At 34.5% G+C, this 21,223-nt stretch overlaps 1 pseudogene; it reads left to right on the top strand.

The window, feature by feature from the left end:
• The first annotated feature begins 4,019 nt into the window (after positions 1 to 4,019).
• LOC132273218 (G-type lectin S-receptor-like serine/threonine-protein kinase At1g11330) lies at positions 4,020 to 9,259 on the top strand (annotated as a pseudogene).
• The last annotated feature ends 11,964 nt before the right edge of the window (positions 9,260 to 21,223 follow it).

The following is a 21,223-nucleotide window of genomic DNA, read 5'->3' as shown; positions in this document are numbered from 1 at the left end:
AATTAAGCTAATGACATGAAATTAAACTAAATAAGCTAAGGGAAAGGCGTAATCCATCAAAAAATAAGCATGGACCATCTAGAAAATCACAAGAGCATTCTTTAAAACACAATGTTTTGACAATCTCTAAATCTATAGCATTAATACACATAGACATGCATCAATAACTTAAGAATTAGAGGCAAACACATGAACATCTATTCTAGCATACATAGACATATGGATAGAATGAAATGATCAATTGGAAGCATTAAACCACATAAATCATTGAATAAACAAGATCTATATATATCAAAATGCCAAAACATTCATTACAACACTAATCCCTCAATAATACACAAGATTAAGATATAAAAAACATGCTTGGGGCTAACTCTAGCCCCAAGAGGATGTCTAGCCACTCATGGTGATATTGCTCCAACCCTCAAGGGCTAACTCCATGGAAGAGGTTTGTTTCTTAGTTGATGAAGAGTCTACAATTGTGTCTCTAGCCTCCTCTTCCTCTATGCTTCCTCTCCAAGAGATGATATGAAAAATAATGTTGGCTCCCTTTGTAAAAAGCAATCCTTATCCTTATATAGGTAGGTCAAAATGACACCCAAAATGAGCTGGGGTCGTGCACACCATCCTCCCTAATGATTGGATAAAGGACAACTTTCAATAAGATGGAATTTTAACTTTTTCGCACTAGAGGAAGTTTGATCGATCGAAACTTGGACTTGGATCGATCGAACTAGCTGAGATCTATCGAACTTAGGCTGGATCGATCTAACTGGTTGAGCTTTTTGGGAAAAGACAAATCCGAGATATTTTGGAGACATATTTATGGAAAAAGAACAAAAGTGGTTAGTGGGTGGTACAGCTGTGGATAGGATCAATCATTTGAATAAAGACAAAAGTGTTCGATCTATCGAAGGATGGTGTTGGATCGATCGAACTTTTGGGACTTTATGCTTTTGGGTCTAGACTTGGATCTATCTTGAAATGCTGAGATCGATCATTGTTCGATCAATCGAACCTTGAACTTGGATTGATCGAACCTTGCTGTTTCCCACCTTTTGCTTCATTTGCTTCCTTCTTTCTCCACTTTGCTCCTTTTTTTGTTTAATCCCAAAATTGCTTCAATTAAGCTCTTATTTGGCTGAGTTAGCTTATTTTCGGGATAAGTGCCTGAAAAAGGAAATAATATGAAATCAATCTAAAATGGTAAAGTAAGATAGATAAAGGTACTAGAATGCCTAAGTTTAAGGGGTTTAAATACGCACTTTTCAGCGCTCATCAAGGCCCAACATCATCATTGTCAAAGTCAAGGATGGATCCAATTAAGGCTCGGGGGCACTGGTTTGCCTATATATATTTAGTAAGGTTGAAAACAAAAAGTTTTTTATGTCCTAAATCCAGGATGATTATCATATATGTTACTTGGAGACGATAATTAAATTAGAATTAGGGTTCCAAGAGCATTCCTATTCCTAGTTTGATAAAAATTAAGTTTGTGTTATACACTTGCACATATCAAAAGAGTGAAACAATTTGTAGCAGGAAATTCATTATCAACAGTTCAGCACATATGCCACTTAATCCACCATTATTATTGCCCTTATTGAAAGCGAAGTTACATATTATGCTTATGGATGTTCATTATAAAAGTGTTTCAATATACTTTTTTTGTAACAAGATTTCAATTGTAATAGATCGAAAAATGGTATGCTTATGGATGTTCTACATTTGCACTTCTAGGTATTTATTAAAAGAAAAATGGCAAGTACTAATGAATTGAAAAATAAAATTTTCTTAAAAATTTTAATGTTTACTTAATGTTTGCAAATATGGAAAAAGGAAAATGTAATTTCCATATTTGTAAAAAAAATAAATAAATAAATAAATAAAATTAAAAAATTGACCCGCGAAACTTTCCTGATCCGTCCAAATATTTGGGTTCGGATTACGAACATAACCCATTTTTGGGTAGACTTCAGGCTGACCCAACCCAACCCGATTTCGGGTTGAGGTTGGGTTGAGCCTGCCCAACTTGTAGCCCTAATTCCGGAAGTATATGTATGGAATGGTAGTCTCACCCATACTGGCGCGGTGGTCCATGGAATGGGCAGATTTTTATTGGCATACCTCACATGGTGTCTGTATACCATAGTAGATGTGAAGTCATAGATACAAAGGATATGGAGGAATGGAGTAGAGGAAATTGGACCAGTGGATGCATCAGGAGGAGACAATTACAGTATGAAAGAAACAACAGTGGTGGTGAAAAGCACAAAGAAGATGGGTTTCTGAAGCTAAAAACAGTGAAATTATGGCCTTCGCGGAGTTGCTATTTGCTTCAGAAGGCAACTGCAAGAGGCATTGCTTGAATAATTGACATACAGGAATTTTCCTAAGGTGGGTAGATCTTTACATTCGTGTGGCATATTCAGAACTTGGTAATTTTTTTCATCATCCTTAAATAAATAAAGTAATAATAATAATAATAATATGTGCTTCTAATAATTATTTTTTGTTTCTTCTATTTGTTTTACTTGTTGATTCAAAATAAGCAAATATCAGTTATCACTTGAATTTGAACCATTGCATATATTTGTACTCTAGTTTAGATATGTGTTAGTCTTATTTAAATTACGCAAAGTATAAAACTTTTTCCCTTTTACTCACAATAAAAGAGAGTCATGGAAATTGTCTAACTTTTCATGATTTCTTTAGTCCATATTAATTCAACTCTGTCAAATTTTCTTGTGCTTTACAAAGAAAAAGTGAAGCACAAAACTAATCACAATTGCAGTGCTCTTAGGGTCAGTAACCATTGCAATTTGCTAGACCAAGAGGTATATGCCCACTAAAATTAGTGTTATAAATTTGTCTAAAATTCATTTATGACATGGCAAAAATCTTTTGCCTAAAGAAGTGTGATGGTGAAGCTTCCAAATTAGCTTCCCAAGGAAACTTTGAAACTCTTGGAACAACAAGTGTTATTCTTGGGTGCAACAAGTGTTATTTGGCTTCCAAAGGAAGCTTTGTAATATACTTGGACACCAAGAATATTTTTGGCTATAAATAGCCTTGCACTCATTCGATGAAAAGCATCCGAGAGGCATCCAAGAATAAGATAATATTCGGATCAAGAGAGTATATTGGTTTTGTGTGTATGAGAAAATCTTTTTGTGTGTGCAATCTTCAAGTGACACTTGAAGCTTGTCTTTAGGTCTATAAATAGCCTTGCACTCATTCGATGAAAAGCATCTGAGAGGCATCCAAGAGTAAAATAATATTCGAATCAAGAGAGTATATTGGTTTTGTGTGTATGAGAAAATCCTTTTGTGTGTGCAATCTTCAAGTGACATTTGAAGCTTGTCTTTGGGTGGGTTTTTCTCTTTGTGTAAACCATATCCTATTTGGGGTATTTCTTGAGTGTTGAGTGAGTCTTCTTTGTTGGTGAGTGAGTGGTGTGAGAAGAGAGATTGTTGTGAGGAAGAACCAAAACGTTCTTCGGTTTGTAATCTTCTTCTTTATAGTGATACGAATCATCATCGCCCGTGGACGTAACCCTATTTGTGAGGATGAATCACGTATAAATCCTTGTCTCGTTTGTGTGTGCCTATTTATATTCTTGTCATTATTTTTCTCTTGTTCTCATAAACTCATATTCGATCATTATTTCATAACAAATTGGTATCAGAGCTCGGTTCATGTATTGTGTACAGATACTATTCGGGTACTGTTCACAAATTCGATACTATTTACCAAGAAATTTTTTTGGGGAGTTTTTTAAGATGTCAACAAAATATGAGATTGAGAAATTTGATGGTAAGATTAGTTTCAGTCGTTGGCACATTAAGATACAGGCCTTGCTAACTCAGTAAGGTATTGGCAAAGGAAAAATTAGAAAGAGGAGTTATGATCCTAGTTCTCAAAAGGGTTGTGAAGGGACTACACAATGTGGTGGGAGAATGTAATCCATTTTCAGATGGCAACTGAAATTGCAGCAATCCTTACATGGAGACAGACCTATGAGGACAGGTGTGATATTGACTTGTAATAATCTTGGTAGCAATGAGATAGTCCATTCGAGTGCCATTAAGATGTGTGGAAGGCAAGTAATTGGTCACAATAAAGATGCGAGGAAAAGTCAAGGACGTCCTATTCTCCACAAAGGTGAGAAGATGACTTTTCATTACCAGCCGGTGGTTTGTGGGCAGTTGGAGAAGGTTGCTGAAGGAGATGTCAAACTTGGAATTTCTGAGGTGTTTTTGATAAGCACTTAGAGTTTGACAGAAATACTAGAGGTATGCTTGTGGCTGCGCAAGACATGTATGGGTTGAAGATTGAGAGACCGAGGGTTAAGTTTAAGTATGACTCAAACTTAACAAAAATTCTTAATTAATTTATTTTGTGTTGGAGATGATGGTGGCGTTATTTTTATTACTTGCATTGTGTTGAAAAAAGACTCTTTATGATGTTGTCTTATCATTTCTGCTAAGGCAGAGAAATTTTGCCAAGGATGGAGTTTTGTGGCTCATTCAAAATTTTTGCCAAGGTGGAGAATTTTAGTCAAGGTGGAGATTTGTTATAAATTTGTCTAAAATTCATTTATGACATGGCAAAAATCTTTTGGCTAAAGAAGTGTGATGGTGAAGCTTCCAAATTAGCTTCCCAAGGAAACTTTGAAATTCTTGGGCAACAAGAATTATTCTTAGGCAGCAAGAATTATTCTTGGGCAAAAAGTGTTATTTGGCTTCCAAAGGAAGCTTTGTAATATACTTGGACACCAAGAATATTTTTGGCTATAAATAGCCTTACACTCATTTGATGAAAAGCATTCGAAAGGCATCCAAGAGTAAGACAATATTCAGATCAAGAGAGTATATTGGTTTTGAGTATATGAGAAAATCCTTTTGTGTGTGCAATCTTCAAGTGACACTTGAAGCTTTTCTTTGGGTGGGTTTTTCTCTTTGTGTAAACCATATACTATTTGGGATATTTCTTGAGTATTTATTGAGTTTTCTTTGTTGGTGTGTGAGTGGTGTGAGACGAGAGATTATTGTGAGGAAGAACTAAAACGTTCTTCAGTTTGTAATCTTCTTCTTTATAGTGATATGAATCATCGTCGCTCGTAGACGGAACCCTATTTGTGAGGGTGAACCACGTATAAATCCTTAACTCATTTCTGTGTGCCTATTTATATTCTTGTCATTATTTTTCTCTTGTTCTCATAAACTCCTATTCAATCATTATTTCATAACAATTAGCTAAAGAGATTAGCACATATTTGCTATTATTATTTAGATTATCCATTACTAAAATATGCAGTCTCTTAAGTAAAAGATCTTCCCAACACACCCGAAGGAGATGTTATGCAAACAATGTAACTCTCACAACCATTTAGCATACAAATCCCTTAAGTACACTTTTATTGGATATGAAAGAATAGTTTTATTCAACATAATTGTGTTTTCTTTTTCTTAATTGGTACTCACACACACGTATCTCCACCGAGCTTGGTACTGCTAGGCTACTGATCTGTTGGTTAACATAATTATGTTTTCATCAACTCTATTCAAAACTCAGTGTTTGCCTTTGTCCCTCAATATTGTTTCTTTTGAGAGAATCCTGTTTCTGTGATTCAGGCAAACTTCCATGATACATATTAAAGATATACACACTAATTTGTGTCTGATAACTAGAACATGGACAGAAGCCCATCTTGAATTGTGGTCACAACCATCGGCAAAGGGAGTTGTTGGCACCACCACCATGACCGGCCCTTGCCATATGTCAGCCTGCCATGTTAAAATTTGAATTTTCATACTCTAAACTATAACTTTAACTTCCAGTCTAACCAAAATCATGAATGTCCTAAGGCAGAGTAGTTTTTTTTTTTTTTTTTGGAAGGTTGCTGATATTGATAAAGCTGCAAAATGTTGTTTGATTTAGGACTTAAATTCGAGGAATTTTAAATTTGTATGCTCAAACTTCATTTAAATATTTCTGGAAATATTGCAAAACAGACTCCTAAAAGGTTGATCCTTGTAATTAAGATGCATAGCAACATCTCTGTTTTGCTAGTTTTTGTCTGTTGGTAAGAAAATGATACTTTGGGAATAAATAAATAAATAACCATGAAGTCTATGAACATCTCAAAGAATAAGTCAACAATGATCACTTTTTAACTACAATTGACACAAACTAAAAATATAATAAAATTACAACTCCAATAAGATTTAGACATGATTGAGTTCAACCCTTTTATAATTTTGGCGGTTGTTCTAAGAGAGTTTGTGACACTGTTCTGTTTTGCTAGTTTTTTTTGCCTGTTGTTAATAAAATGCTAATTAGGGGAAAAAAAAAAAAAAAAAAAAAAAAAGAATCATCATGACCACGAACATCTACGAGTATAAGTCAACAATGATCACTTTTTTAACTGCAGTTGACGCAAAACCAAAATATGATTAAAATTACAACTCCAATAACAACAGTTAGATACAAAATTTGTCGCCTCTAATAAGACTTAGAACAGAGACATGAACGATTGAAAAGAATTGAAGTGTTAGAATTTCTCATATTCATAAGAGTGACACACTCAAAACCTCTTATAATTTTTATCAGGACTTTTATTATAAAAATTGGATGGTTTGAAATCTGCAAATCAATTTTATTCTTATAAACCATATCAACATCTGGTGTGATTTCAGATAATATAAAATTATATAATGATTGATACCATTCAACTCACTGTATTATCATATTGCATATTACTATGTATTTATTAAACATAAATTGACTAAAAAGGTAAAATAAATTAATTAAAAGAAAAATAAATAAAATGACTAAAGTTTCTTCCAAGGAAGATGGCATTGTGAATACCCCGAAAAACATACAAGTCAACTTTGTGATTATATTTAGTTGCATCTCTCCATCCAAAGGAAAAATGAAATTAGAAAGAAGAAGAAATTAAGTTAGATCTGTCTTTCCTCAGTTTGAATTTGATCTTTATATATATATATATATTCAGCACCTTCTGGTTCAGAAAATTGTCGCAGTTTTCGTGTCCCTAAATCATTAGCTATGATGCAAAAGTGGGAATGCCCCTGATGCAATTCGTATAAAATTGGCATTGGTTGTATGCAGTGGAGTGGAGACTTAATTGACATACAGGAATTCTCCTACGGTGGAGCAGATCTTTACATCCGTGTTGCATATTCAGAACTCGGTAAGTGTTTTTCATCATCCTTAAAAATATAAAATAACAATAATATGTGCTTCTAATCCTTTTTTTCTTATTCTGTTTGTTTTACTTGATGATTCAGTATAAGCAAATCTCACTTGAATTTGAACCATTGCATATTCTAAACATGTTAGCCACCCGACATTTGTACTTAGTTCACAAATGCGTTTGTTGTCTATTTTAATAGCATAAGTATAATACCTTTTCCCATTTGCCAACCGAAAAAGAGAGCCACGGAAAGTGTCTAAACTCCCAATTCTTTAATCTATATTAACTAGAGTACTCTCTCAAAGTTTGTTGTGTTTTACAGAAAAAAAGAGAAGAACAAAACTAGATATCACAATTGTAGTGCTCATAGGCTCATGAATCATTGCAGTCTGTATCTATCTTTCCTGGATGTGGATGGCTAGACCACAAGGTATATGCCCATTAAAATTAGCTCAAGAGATTTGCACATATTGCTGTTATTATATAGATTACCTATTACTAAATTTTGAATCAGGAAGGAAGAAAAAGAGGGCGAAGTTATTATTTAAAAGAGGGGTAGTGAATCCAGATTGTTCAAATGAAAGAATGCTTGGAGATAATCTTGACCAAATTAAACTAGAAGAGCTACCTCTTTTCAGTTTTGAGAAACTAGCAATTGCAATAGACAATTTTGATGTGGCCAATAAGCTTGGGCAGGGTGGTTTTGGTCCGGTGTACAAGATAATGTTTGTTCATCAGAGCTCTACACTATTAAAATAATAATAATAAAATAAAATAAATAAATTCACTTTCAACTTTAATTTCAGGAAAAACTGTCTAGCGGACAAGATATAGTTGTCAAACGGCTTTCGAGATCCTCTAGACAAGGGCTGGAGGAGTTTATGAATGAGGTTGTGGTAATTTCCCAACTCAAACATCGCAATCTTGTTAGGCTTCTTGGCTGCTGTGTGGAAGGAGAAGAAAAATTGTTGATCTATGAATACATTCCAAATAAAAGCTTGGATGAATTTCTCTTTGGTTAGTTCATGATAAAGCTTTTTTTTGTTATTTCAATTAGCAGGAACTTCATTGTCTTGAGAAAATAGGAAGCCTTTTCTTTTGTAGTGTTTGTGAACATACTGATCTACTATAAGTCTAAAACCATAAATCCTATCTCAACATCAATTTTAATTTTCCAAACAACTTTCACATACTTGTTTCTTCTCTTCTTCAATATTCTTTCAGATCCAATCAAGCGAAGGCTCCTAGATTGGAGAAAATGTGCCATCATTATTGAAGGGATTGGCCGAGGCCTTCTTTACCTTCATAGGGATTCTAGATTAAGGATTATACATAGAGATCTGAAGACAAGTAATGTTCTGTTGGATGAAAATTTAAATCCTAAAATTTCAAATTTCGGTTTGGCAAAGATGTTTGGAGGCAACCAAGAACAAGCCAACACTAGAAGGATTGTTGGAACCTAGTAAGTAGCTTTTGCTTTGTCCAAAATGATTAATTATTCAGGTGATAATTTGTCTTTCTCATGGGATACTTCAACTCAAATAATTTTACTATTCGTGCTGTAATGATGTAATGTAGTGGCTATATGGCCCCCGAATATGCAATGCAAGGAAGATTCTCGAAAAAATCTGATGTCTTTAGCTTTGGAGTATTGTTGTTAAAGATTGTAAGCGGATGAAAGAACACTAGTTTTTACCACGATGAGCACTCTTTAACCCTTCTAGGATTTGTAAGTTCACTCGAACTATTGCCTCAGTTACTCTGTATAGTTCATTTTAATCTTTCTAATTTCAACTTTTGGTGGTTGTGTCACCGTGTCCAGGCGTGGAAGTTATGGAATGAAGATAGGATCGTAATGCTAATAGATCCAACAATTTCCGATCCATGCTTCCAAGTTGAGATCTTAAGATACATACATATAGGACTGTTGTGTGTGCAAGATTTTGCCTCTGATAGACCAACTATGTCAACTGTTCTTTTGATGCTAGTAGTGAAATTGCAAATCTTCCAACTCCAAAGCAACCTGCAGTTACCTAAATATGCAGTCTCTCAAATATACGATCTTCTCAACAGAGCCAAAGGAGATGTTCTACAAACAATGTAACTATTACAACCATGTATGGCCGTTAGCATGCAACTTCTAGCATCCCTCTTACTATCATCCATTAAGTACACTTTAATTGGCTATGCAAAATGTTGTTTTGTTTTACATAATGTGTTCATCAACTCTATTAATTGGTTAGGGTATTTATACTATTGAAATGTAGTCTCCTTCTTGAGATGTGCCTAATGATCGGTATGTTGATCGTGTCGAAATCGGTTTGCTCTACGAAGTTGTGCCGGAAAAGTAAGGTAGGGTTTGAAACCTATGTGAGCCCTAAACCAGAGTGGTTGTGTCACGTGGCTTATGAAGCTAACGAAATTTATGGTGCTACTACGTGGCTTGTCAAGATAAGGGAATTAATAATGATGTTACATGGCTTGTAAAGCTGGCAGAACTAACGGTGATATTAAGCTGGCGAAATTTCGGACAACTACCGGAATTATGTTAGAATATTTGGTTCATGCTTTGGGAATGATGAGACAAGATATAAATTATTTCTTGAATAATTAGAGTTGGAACAGATTAGCCAGTTTTTTTTTTTTTTTTTTCTCTCTAGTTGGGACTCACACACACTGCCTCCACTGAGGTTTGAACCCCTGACCTCCCTTTGAGAAATAAGAGTCTTATACCGCTAGGCCACAGGCCTGTTGGTAGATTAGCCAGTTTTTATTTGACCATGTGATTAATTTTACACTCATAATATGATATCATTGTTAATTACTTATTTTATTGAGACATGTAGTAGCAGGAGATTTTAATTACTTAATTTATTTGATTTTATTTTATTTTGGATAGTTGAATGCTCAATTTTAAATATTTTAGGTCAGATTGGAGTTATATAAATAAATTGGGCATTGAAATGTCAGTATAAATTGCACAGTGAAATGTTTATTTGGCTAGATTGAAACTATTATAGCAGATGAGTAAATTCTTGGATTTATAGAGTAATGGGATTATGTGACCTGGGAAATCTGTACCATCACACATATGAATAATAATATACATGGTCACTTGTATATTTATATCTATGTGTGTAGGCTGCAATCAGATACCATATACAAGGTACAGAAGTTAAATTCAAATATAGAATAATAGAAATAGAAATATAAATATCATAGAATTATTAAAAGGGTTAAAAACATAAAACCTCCTTGTTATTTACAAAAATTATCTACTAAACCTTCAAGTACATAAATTATCATATTACCCCTTCATGTTTTTAAAAATATATCATATCACTCCTCCCCGTTAGTTGGCCGTCTAAAATTAATGGAATCTTATCGTGACCATCACGTGCACCATATATTACATTCCGTTAAGATCGTCCTATCATTATCATATATATCGCTTCGTTTTGATCTTCTCTCTACTTTAACCCCAAAAACATATCCAAATCCCTAAAAATTGAACCTTATTTTTATTTTCCTTTCCCAACTTTCTACTCTAGCTCTATATCGGATTTTCCTATTTACCACTGTCATCCACTCGCCATCACCCCTCTCCGTGCCTGCCGCCGACCAAGAAGAACGTTGGCAACGATGAAGTCGGTAAAGTTGACGACTTCGCCCCACCACCATCAACATGACGAAGACAACTATATCAGTCGATTGCGAAGCTGCCAGTGGAGGCAAAGTCGTACTGGCATCGCCGTCGTGGCGATGGTGGCATTGCTCATTGCCACTGCCGCATGGCTGTCGCTCGTATTCTCCGGGACCACCACACCTCGCTGGCACTGCTTCACGTGTTGGGAAGGAAGCCCTAATGGAGTCAAGGGATTGGGGAAAGTGAGGGATGAAGATCGGCAGAAGAAGACCCAATTGCCTACATACGGGTTTTGAATATGGAATAATGGGTTGGGGTTTAAAAAGGGGAGTGAATAATTGGAGATCGCTTTCGGAGTGCAAGGAATTGTGTTGTCGCCATATATAAGAATTATTATATGTAAAATTTAGAGAGAGAAAGGGACATACAATTTCCATACATATATACCACAGAGAGAGGGAGGGAGAGTCAAGTAGATTACGTGGAAGACCTCCAAAGATGATGATGAAGGCTGCCCAATACTACATCGTTTCACACGGGGGCATAATTGTCATTTTAAATTCACAATTTCATTTTAATATAATATTAATATAATATCAAGGGCATTTTTGTCATTTCACAGTCACTTAACGGTTCTGTAACGTAAAGGGAGCAATGTGATAGTTTATGTTAGTTTAGGGAGTTTTTTAAATAATTGAGGGGGTTATATGTAATTTTTGTAAATAACAGGTTTTTTTTTTTTTTTTTTAGCCCCTGTTAAAAAGAAAGAAACAATACGAGTGACAAAAATTTGTATGAGCCTCCCCGTGCATGAAAAACCTATACAGTTTCAAAATACAATAGAGTCAAAATATGTAAACTATATAAAATTTCTAGACAGCATCAAAAGAGAAAGCAGTGTGTTCATTTGATTTGTTACTCTAATCCATGTTGTTCATACTATCGGTCCGGTCGTGGTTTCATAAATAAGTGATGCATAGGAATCGGTTTGATTCATGAATTGGGGTATAAAAAAACTAATTCCATCTATGAATCTGATCCTATTTGTTACTTATATTATATATATATATATATATATATATATATATATATATATATATATATATAAAATACTATTTAAGCCGAAACATAATAGGCTAACCCCATCCCCTTATAATATATATTTCTATAATATACATAAATTATATTACTATATGTTTATATAATTCATGAATCAAAGTTCAGTTGGGAATTTTGTGTAGTAACTTGTTTTCGAGACTCATATAATATATATGAATATATATATATATATATATATATATATATAATACTATTTAAGCCGAAACATAATAGGCTAACCCCATCCCCTTATAATATAAATTTCTATAATATACGTAAATTATATTACTATATATTTATATAATTCATGAATCAAAGTTCAGTTGGGAATTTTGTGTAGTAACTTCTTTTTGAGCTGATTTTCTGTTTCTCTAATTATGGGAGGCCAGTGAAATAATTTGGGGTTTAATTCTTCATCATGTGGTTTATATTGTCTTCATTATTTCAACTCAATCTTATATATTGGGTTAAATTGCGTTATTTATAAAAGTCCAATTCATAAAATCAATCCGATGTTCACGGATTAGACTGGCGTAATTTACGAAAACTCAATTAAAAAATTATGGTTCACTAATTGGGTTGATTCAGTTTTAGACTCTTATCAGTTCGGTTAGCATTGCTATTAGTTTTTATGAAAGTGTTCGACATGATTGGTTTTGATTTTTGGTCTAAATGGAACCAATTCGATCCGTTTGCACCACTGAAAAATAGAGATATTGCGAATTTGCCAGAGAGAATATATGTGTGTGTGTGTGTGTGTGTGTAAAGCCTATTTGATAGCCTACCTTGTATGTTGCATTTGATTTTTTCAGGATGAATCTATCATATGATTCATGAAGTAAAAGAAGCATCTTCTGGGCTGGATGCAAATTTGGGCTTCAGGCACGACCCCTGGCCTGCTGAAAAAACCCAATGGGCTCGAGCCTAAGTTCCCTAAACTGCAGGCCTATGGATGGACCTAATGTATTACTTATTATCTATGAAGCACGGACACGGATACGGAATACGGGTACAATATGACACGGATACGGCGATACAGCAAATTTCAAAAAAACAGGACACGGACACGGCAAAGATACGGCAATAAAATAATAATTATATATATATATATATATATATTTATTTATTTATTTATTTATTTTTACTCAATTTTTAATTTATATTTAATAAACATAACTTTCAAGCCCATTATTCTCTTGAAAAATATAGGCCCAAATATCTTTAAAATATAAACAAAAAAAAAAAAGAGGTATCACTTCTCTCTTTCTTATAATTTTATTTTATTTTATTTTTTGGAAGTTGAATGTTGTATGAATTAAGAAGCAGTTACAAAAAATTACAATGGCCTTGCCGTGATCAAAGGTCCAGCGGCTCCAGCCCAAGAAGTTTAGACAGCGATTAACAGGTTAGCAACAATACAAGTGTTAGGAGCAAGCCCAGCCCAACTGGACAGCTACTGGAGAAAACCCTAAAGTAATTGCTTCCAAATAGGAATCATCCGGAAGTTAGAATGAGGCGACGAAGACGCCCTACTCTGTTAGATCCGAAGGCTCAACCGGCGGCCTCACAAGACGGCAGAGGGGAAGCATATGCTTCCAAATAGGAATTGATCGCAAACTATTTTCGAAGCTTTTCATCGGACAAAAGTCTGAATATTATTATGACAAAGAACTTAAATAATGGTATATATGATATAAAATTCATTACAATAATAACATATTTCATTTTTTAAATCATTTCAGTGCAACTCTTAGTTTAGAAATTATAAATGAATTAAAGTTTTACTGAATAGATGTATAAAAATAAATTTTTTTATTTATATGTAGTTGTGTTTATACTGTACCGTGTCTTATTATTTAAAAATTTAACTTATAAATGTATTCTTTTTGTATTCGTAAAGGTATCAAGTTGTAGTTAAATACATTATTTTATCTAAATCACACCGTCACGTAACAATAAGGAACTAAAGTTACATGTCATAATCATTAAAATTTATGATTCAACGTAGCAGCAAGAGCCAAGAAAAAAAATTATTAATATATTTAGATACGTAAAGAGACACAGATATAAAAAAAATGCAAAAGACTAGGTCCAAATCCGCTAATTAAATTAATTAGCCGACCAAAGTAATTTAGAATCTTAGTTTACATAGATTTTAAGAGCTCTGCTGTTGGATCTAATAATTCTCTTGTTACACATAAAAAGTAAAGAATCAAAGTAGGTCCATCAGTTGAACGGCTTTGAGCTGTATGTGCGCGCGCGCGCACACATATATATATATATATTATTATTTGATATATATTTATATATGCGTGTATATCACACTTGGAACACTATCAATGTATCTGACTTAGTTCAACACCAACATTGAATGCTATTTTGTCACTCAACAAGATATTAAAATTGAATAAGATATTAATATTATTACATTTAAAAGAATATATTGTATTTAAAAGAGCTGACAATTTTTTTCTTAATTAGTTTTATGTTGCTGCCGATTGTACTTCAAAACGATTACGTTTTGAAACACAAGATTTATCTTGTGATCCTCTCACACGAGTGGATTCGAATCTAAGGTTCCGTTTAGTATGCATTTTGTTTCTACTGTTTTTATTTTTGGGTTGCTATAATATCGATTTTGGCAACAAAAGAATGTTTAATGCGGCCTTGTTTTATTTTACACAGTACTAAAATACTATATTATGAACAGAGTCCCAAAATTAAAACATTAAAAAATTATTTTTTTTTATTTTGACAATTATTCATGATCCAAAATCATATTTTGCATGTTTCTATTTTTGACATTTTTACAGCAAAACATCGTTCCCAAATGTAATTTTGATTTTTTTTCAAAACATTCTTACAACAAAAACATTATTTTTATTTTAATTAAAAACAAAACGTATAAAACAAATTGCATATCAAATGTGCCTAAAAGAAAGAATGACAATGATTAATGAACTGATCTCCAAATACTTAGTTCCACGTTATGCTATCATTAAATATACAAACACAGATACAAAACTATAATTAGGAGCTATGATTTTCTATCATCCCCTCATTCACGGCATTGCTTTTGTTAAAGTGGATATATTGCATAAATAAAACAACAAAGACGTGCCTTCCACATTAGGTCAAATTGATGGTGGTTGCTTGATTGGGGAAAATAATAATGGAACTGATTAATCATCTTACTTTGGACCTTTCTACATGTGAGGCAACCCAACTGCTCCACATGCCATGATTAGGCAACAATAAATCATTTTTAGTCTAAATTTAATCGCACATCACTATTACATCTATCTGCTTTCATTAGTTGAAATTTTTAGTTGACTTTTCAACTTATAATAAAAGCTAAGAGGTGCAATTTGGATGGTCTAATCTCAGACCAACTTTTGTTCTTAAAATTCATATTTTTATTGTTCACCTTCTTACTCCGTTTCTTTGTGGTTGGCATTTTTACAATTCAAGATGGGTCTAATTAATTAAAAAATTTCAACTCGAGTTAAATGCAGATTGAATTCAGGTTTGAAGTGTCACAACTCGAACTCAACACCAATTGGATAAATTAATATGAGATTAATTAATCTAAATTTTTATCACAATTTATATATTCATAATTATATATATATATATATATATATATATATATATATATAATGTACTAATCCTGATCTCTTGCTCCTCATGGAGCAAGAGAATTAGTCCACACTTTTTATATAGGCCGTTAGATTAAATCTAACGGTCATTTTTCAATCTCACGTATGTTTTTTTTTTTAACACAAAACCACTTGGATAAATTAATATGAGATTAATTTATCACAATTTATATATATATATATAATGTACGAGTCCTGATCTCTTGCTCCCTATGGAGTAAGAGAATTAATCCACACTTTTTATATAAATCGTTAAATTAAATCTAACGGTTATTTTTCAATCCCACGTATGTCCTTTTTTTTCTTTGTTTTTTTGGGGTTACCTTGTTTCTAAGATGGATTCTACAATTCCACCATAGTTTACATCATCATCATCCAATAATCAAACTCACAAATTCACAGATTCAATAATGAATTTCAGCCCAATGCCCTACTTCAAATTGAAGTAGAAAGAACTTTTATTCAAACTTTAAATGAAATTTTCTTCAATTTCAATTCCAATGAATCAATTCGATATTCCAAAATGCAACATTACAATATATTTGTTGGTAAATTTATTTATACTAGAGAAGTATATTAATTTCCTTATACAGAGAACAATGAGATGTTTCTTAGGAAAAGACTATAATATCATACTGTTGTTACAAAATTGAAAGATATAGCTCTTGTTTTCTTTCAAACAAACATCTAAATAAAAATATATGGGTATTATTTTTTTTTTCAACGGTTTCTATTTTTATTTTGATAATTACCTTTTATTATTACAGTGGTAATGATAAAATTAAATATATAAATTAAAAATATAATAAGAATAATTTTGAATCCACAAAGGTAAAAGAAAATTGTGGAACAATATGATATATAATAGACAATTGAATAGATGATTCTGCTTTATGCAGATTTATAAGCGTTGATGAAAATTTCAGTAAGATCCGGAACCGGAAGCCTGAAAAGAGAAGTGACTATCAGCATGACGCCCGACAACCGACGGGAGAAGGCTTGGTGCCTGGCGTCCAACAAATGAGAGCTTTGTACCTGACGGATGGGGGTATGCTCGGACGAGGGCTTGGCGTCCAGCGGATGAGAGTTTGGGTGCTCTTGAGTATCATCATCATGCAATGTTATATAATTCAATGTTCCCGTGGATGGGGGAATCTTGATGTGGAGTCCCATCCTGCGGGTTCTATAATGGTAGGGGAGCCGCTGTTTTAATTTTGTTATCAAAAAATTACATCGACTCGTTGCTCCAAACATTCACATCTATCATGTTCAAATCATGATTTTTTAAGGAAATTAGTATACGTTTCTCACAAATGATACCTATCGTTGATGCAAAATTCAGCTCCATCCGGAGCCAGGGACCTGACTTCTCCAAGTTTGTGTTTATTCTATTTTATATACTCACTTTTGGGTAACTCGACACATTATTTGGTGTTCATTGTCTTCGTGGCCAACGATATATGAGTTTTATTTTGGAATCATATTGATCATATCATCATTTATATGACATTTGAACATAAGTATATTATACAATTTTAGGACAGCGTTCAGCACAATTTCCAATTTATGAAGTATCATTATTACGATTTTATTATTATGATTATCATTATTACATCAAATTATTATTATTATTATTATTATTATTATTATTATTATTGTGTTGGCTATCAAATTGGTTACTTTTTAGTTGCAATTACAGGAGTGTGTTTTCTGCATCATTCACATTGTAAGTGTAATTTTTTTTTTGAAAGTGTGAAATTTATAAAATCTTTGTTTATTTGTATTCATGTCCAATCTAAAATTATTGAAAATATGAATAAATTGATGTTGCTATGTTCTCAGCATTAACATAATGTTGCTTGTTTGTCAAAAAAAAAAAAAGTGTCCAACAATTGATAGACAGGATTCAGAGCTCAACTTTCACTCCATATTGGTCTCACGTGCCACTCACAAGAAATGAATTTTTTTGTGTTTTTTTTTTTTTTTTTTTTTTCAAAACAAGAAATGAATGTAGCCACTTCAAGAGTTGGGATACATGCTCCATCAGGTCCATCACACATTGTTAGCAGATGAGTGAACAAGTAAATGTTTATAAATTTTATGTGGACCACTTAATTAATGTTTTGCTACAAAACTTAACGCTTCTCTCAATTTCTTTAGTGTTTATGTTTATCTTTTTGTGGTAATTACAAGATTAATGTTAATGCGCTTAATTGTAGAATGCAATAGCAGTATTCACCAATCAACATTATTTTTATTTTCTATTTACAAATATAAATTGCTTAAATAACACAAAATTAAAGATAAATTGCACTAGATATTCATGTACTATACACGTAATGCTCATGCATATGTATTAGAATATACGCGGAAGCCATCTAATGCCGTCTAAGCACGCGCTAGATGCCCTTGGGTTGCGGGATACCGTGGGGTGGTGTCCAAGTCAAGCACTTAGCTGGAGCGCTTGACGATTGGGACCTAGCGCGTGAGCCCCACGCGTTGGTCCCTTAGCTGGTGTCCAGTGCGTGCTCCCACTAACTGGGGTGTTACGTGAGACCTAGTGTGTTGGTTCCAAGTGCTGGTCTTTGAAGACATGTTGCTCCAAACCTAGGCACTTGCTCCTTACTAAAAAAGAATATGAGAGAGAGTGTGATAATGGTCACCTTGCCTTTTCAAGTCGGGAGGAATGTCTGCTTATTGCAGTTAGCATGAGTGCCTTAATGCTTAGATGTTGAGATGTCCAACAAGTTTGCCCTTCATAACTAGTTCAGTTGTACATGTTCCACTTTTCCATTACGAGCCTCAGCTTTGACCCTTATAGTGTGGAACACTTTGATTTTGATCACTTTGAATGTAGGAAAAATAATTATAAGCTTTACTAAGCTCGGGCTCTTATAGTACATGGCATATCAATCCCTTATAGTACGAGTACAATAACTAAAAGCTTCATTCAGCTCAACTCTTATAATATGGGGCACTTTGATGTCGATCCCTTATAGTACGTGGAAGATAGTTATGAGTTTTACTGAGCTCGGTGTCACGCCCCGCAACCAAGAGGTTACGCCACACAGGCGCCACGCAGACGCCCAGCAGACGATGACATGGCAGCCTGCATGGACCAAGAGCTTTCTAGACTTCTCTACACAAGTATGGGACTTTCTGGAATTCTCCAGAATAGTGTAGAGTTGTCTAGTCTCTTCTGGACTTGTCTAGAGTTGTATAGAATTCTCTAGACTTGTCTTATACATTGTATAGAGTTCTAGAATTGTGTAAATAGTTCTTTGGAGGATTCTAGATACTTGTTCTAGGCTTCTAGAATTGTATAAATAGTTCTTTGGAGGATTCTAGATACTTGTTCTAGGCCACACGTTTGTACACATGTAGAATATTCTTGTAAGGGCCAAAGGCCTATAAATAGGAAGTGGGAGTTCATTTGCTCCTCACTAAGCAACAAGTTGTAATCTCCTCTCAAGTAATACAAGTGTTCATACTTTCACCCAAACTCTCTTATTCACTTGCCTAACTCTCTTCCTACACACACACCTGCAAGCAAAACACTTGTCTAGCCTTAGTCTTTACTAAGCTAGCACACTTAAGTAGGTTGACTTAGCACTTCAAGGGGGCTTGAAAATGTCTAAGGCCGCACGTGAACTTGGAAAGGTCCAAGTCCGTGACAGTTGGTATCAGAACTAAGGTCGTGAGGTGTCACACCTTATGTGACGGAAGTTATGGTGGAGCACTCAGACATAACTAATGTCCACGAGGAGGAGCTACGTGGAAGGGACGAAAGTCACCCTCTAATCGGACCGAGGACGAGGGCTAAGTCGAAGGATATCGTTGCGGGCTTAGAGGCACGCTTGGCAAGCATGGAGGAGTTCATGGCCAACTTAAAGGGGCAGCTTAAGGATGTTCACCAGAGTATGGACGAGCTAGAGTCGAAAGACGTTGAGGTCCAGGATGCTGTCAAAGGGTCACTCAATGCCCTAAGTGGTGACTTTCAGCAGGAGCTTCAAGCACTTCACCAACTTATGTTGGGCGAGTTTGGCATCATACGTGGCTATGTTGATCGGGAGCTTGGCACTTTTCATAAGCAAATGGAGGAAATGCGAGCGGACTAGGCATTATGCAAATGGGCGGTGGTGTCTAGCACAGCTACTATGGGGGTAGTAGCACCCCAGATTGATATTACCAAGCCTAACTGCTATAGTGGGAACCGGGTAGCTAGGGAGTTGGAGAACTTCCTATCCAGTATGGAGCAGTACTTTGAGGCTACGGGCATAACAGATGAAACCATAAAGATACGAACGATGACCCTCTACCTCACAGACCATGCCATGCTATGGTGGAGGAAAAAGTATGGTGACATGGGCAAAGGTACGGTCTCTATTGATACTTAGGCTGATTTCACAAGAGAAATTAAAAAGCATTTCTATCCTGAGAATGCCGAGGAGGAAACCAGGGGTAGACTCTGAAGGCTAAAACAAGTTGGGTCGATTCGGAACTATGTGAAGGAATTCGCTAACCTAACTCTTGAGATCTCGGATCTATCCGACAAGGACTCTCTTTTCTTCTTCATGGATGGCTTGCAATTGTAGGTAAAACGGAGTTAACGCGACGCAACGTGCAAAACCTTGCCATGGCTATTGGAGAGGCGGAGTCCTTTATTAATTTCAGCTCCAAGAAGAAACCCTCGTTGCCAAAGGACAAAGACAAGGACAAGGACATGGGGCGGTATGCCGGCAAAGGTGGGGGAGACAAGGGCGCTGCACCATACAAGGATTGGTCCCGTAAGCCTGGTGGTGGCCATGGTGGGAAAGAGGGAAGAGAGAATAAGAAGGGAGCACCCAAGCCCAAGGGCTCATGCTTCATATGTGATGGGCCATATTGGGTGAGAGATTACCCAAAGAGGAAGACCCTCAATGCCATGACAAGCCATTATGAGGAGCAACAACAACAACAAAGAAACGCAGATGGGTTCACTGCAAATCCTTAATGCCATCAACGCTAAAACTGAAGTCCCTAAGGCGGCAGCTGTAATACCCCTAGTTTTCAAAAGGGATAAAATCGGAATTTAAATTTATTTTATGTGTATTTTGTTTTATTAATGGGAATTTGACTTATGTGTGAAGTTGCGTAATTGTTTAATTGTGGTTTTATGTAAATTAGTTATTTATTTGTTTTGCATGATTTATTGATTTATAATTATGTATTTGTTTGATATTATTTATTTGTTTTAAATGTAATTATTATTTGCGTGACTTTATGTGTTTATTTTAATGGTATTTATTTAAATTCTATTTACAGTTGTGCTTATTGGTTTAGTATAATTAAGTTTAGGGTTTATTTTATAATTAGGTTAGCCGACTGTTACTGAGTCGTGGAATTAGGATTAGGGTTTAGAAGATACCTATATATATATAAGACAGTATGGTCTCCTAGGGTTCAAAACAAACCCTATTCACGTAATATTAACCTGTGAGGAAAACAGAGGCTCTGGGATGTAAAGAGAGATACACAATGAGGGTTTTGAGAGATTTATTAAAGAGTTGCTTCTGGATGAAACCATGAAGCAGTAGAGGAAGGGAACAGTGATCAGAG

This window comes from Cornus florida, unplaced genomic scaffold, assembly GCF_030987335.1.
Source record: "Cornus florida cultivar Cherokee Brave unplaced genomic scaffold, ASM3098733v1 CherokeeBrave_3.0.0_Hap2_Chr01, whole genome shotgun sequence".
NCBI classification, from domain to species: Eukaryota; Viridiplantae; Streptophyta; class Magnoliopsida; order Cornales; family Cornaceae; genus Cornus; species Cornus florida.
This window is presented reverse-complemented; position numbering and strand designations above follow the sequence as displayed.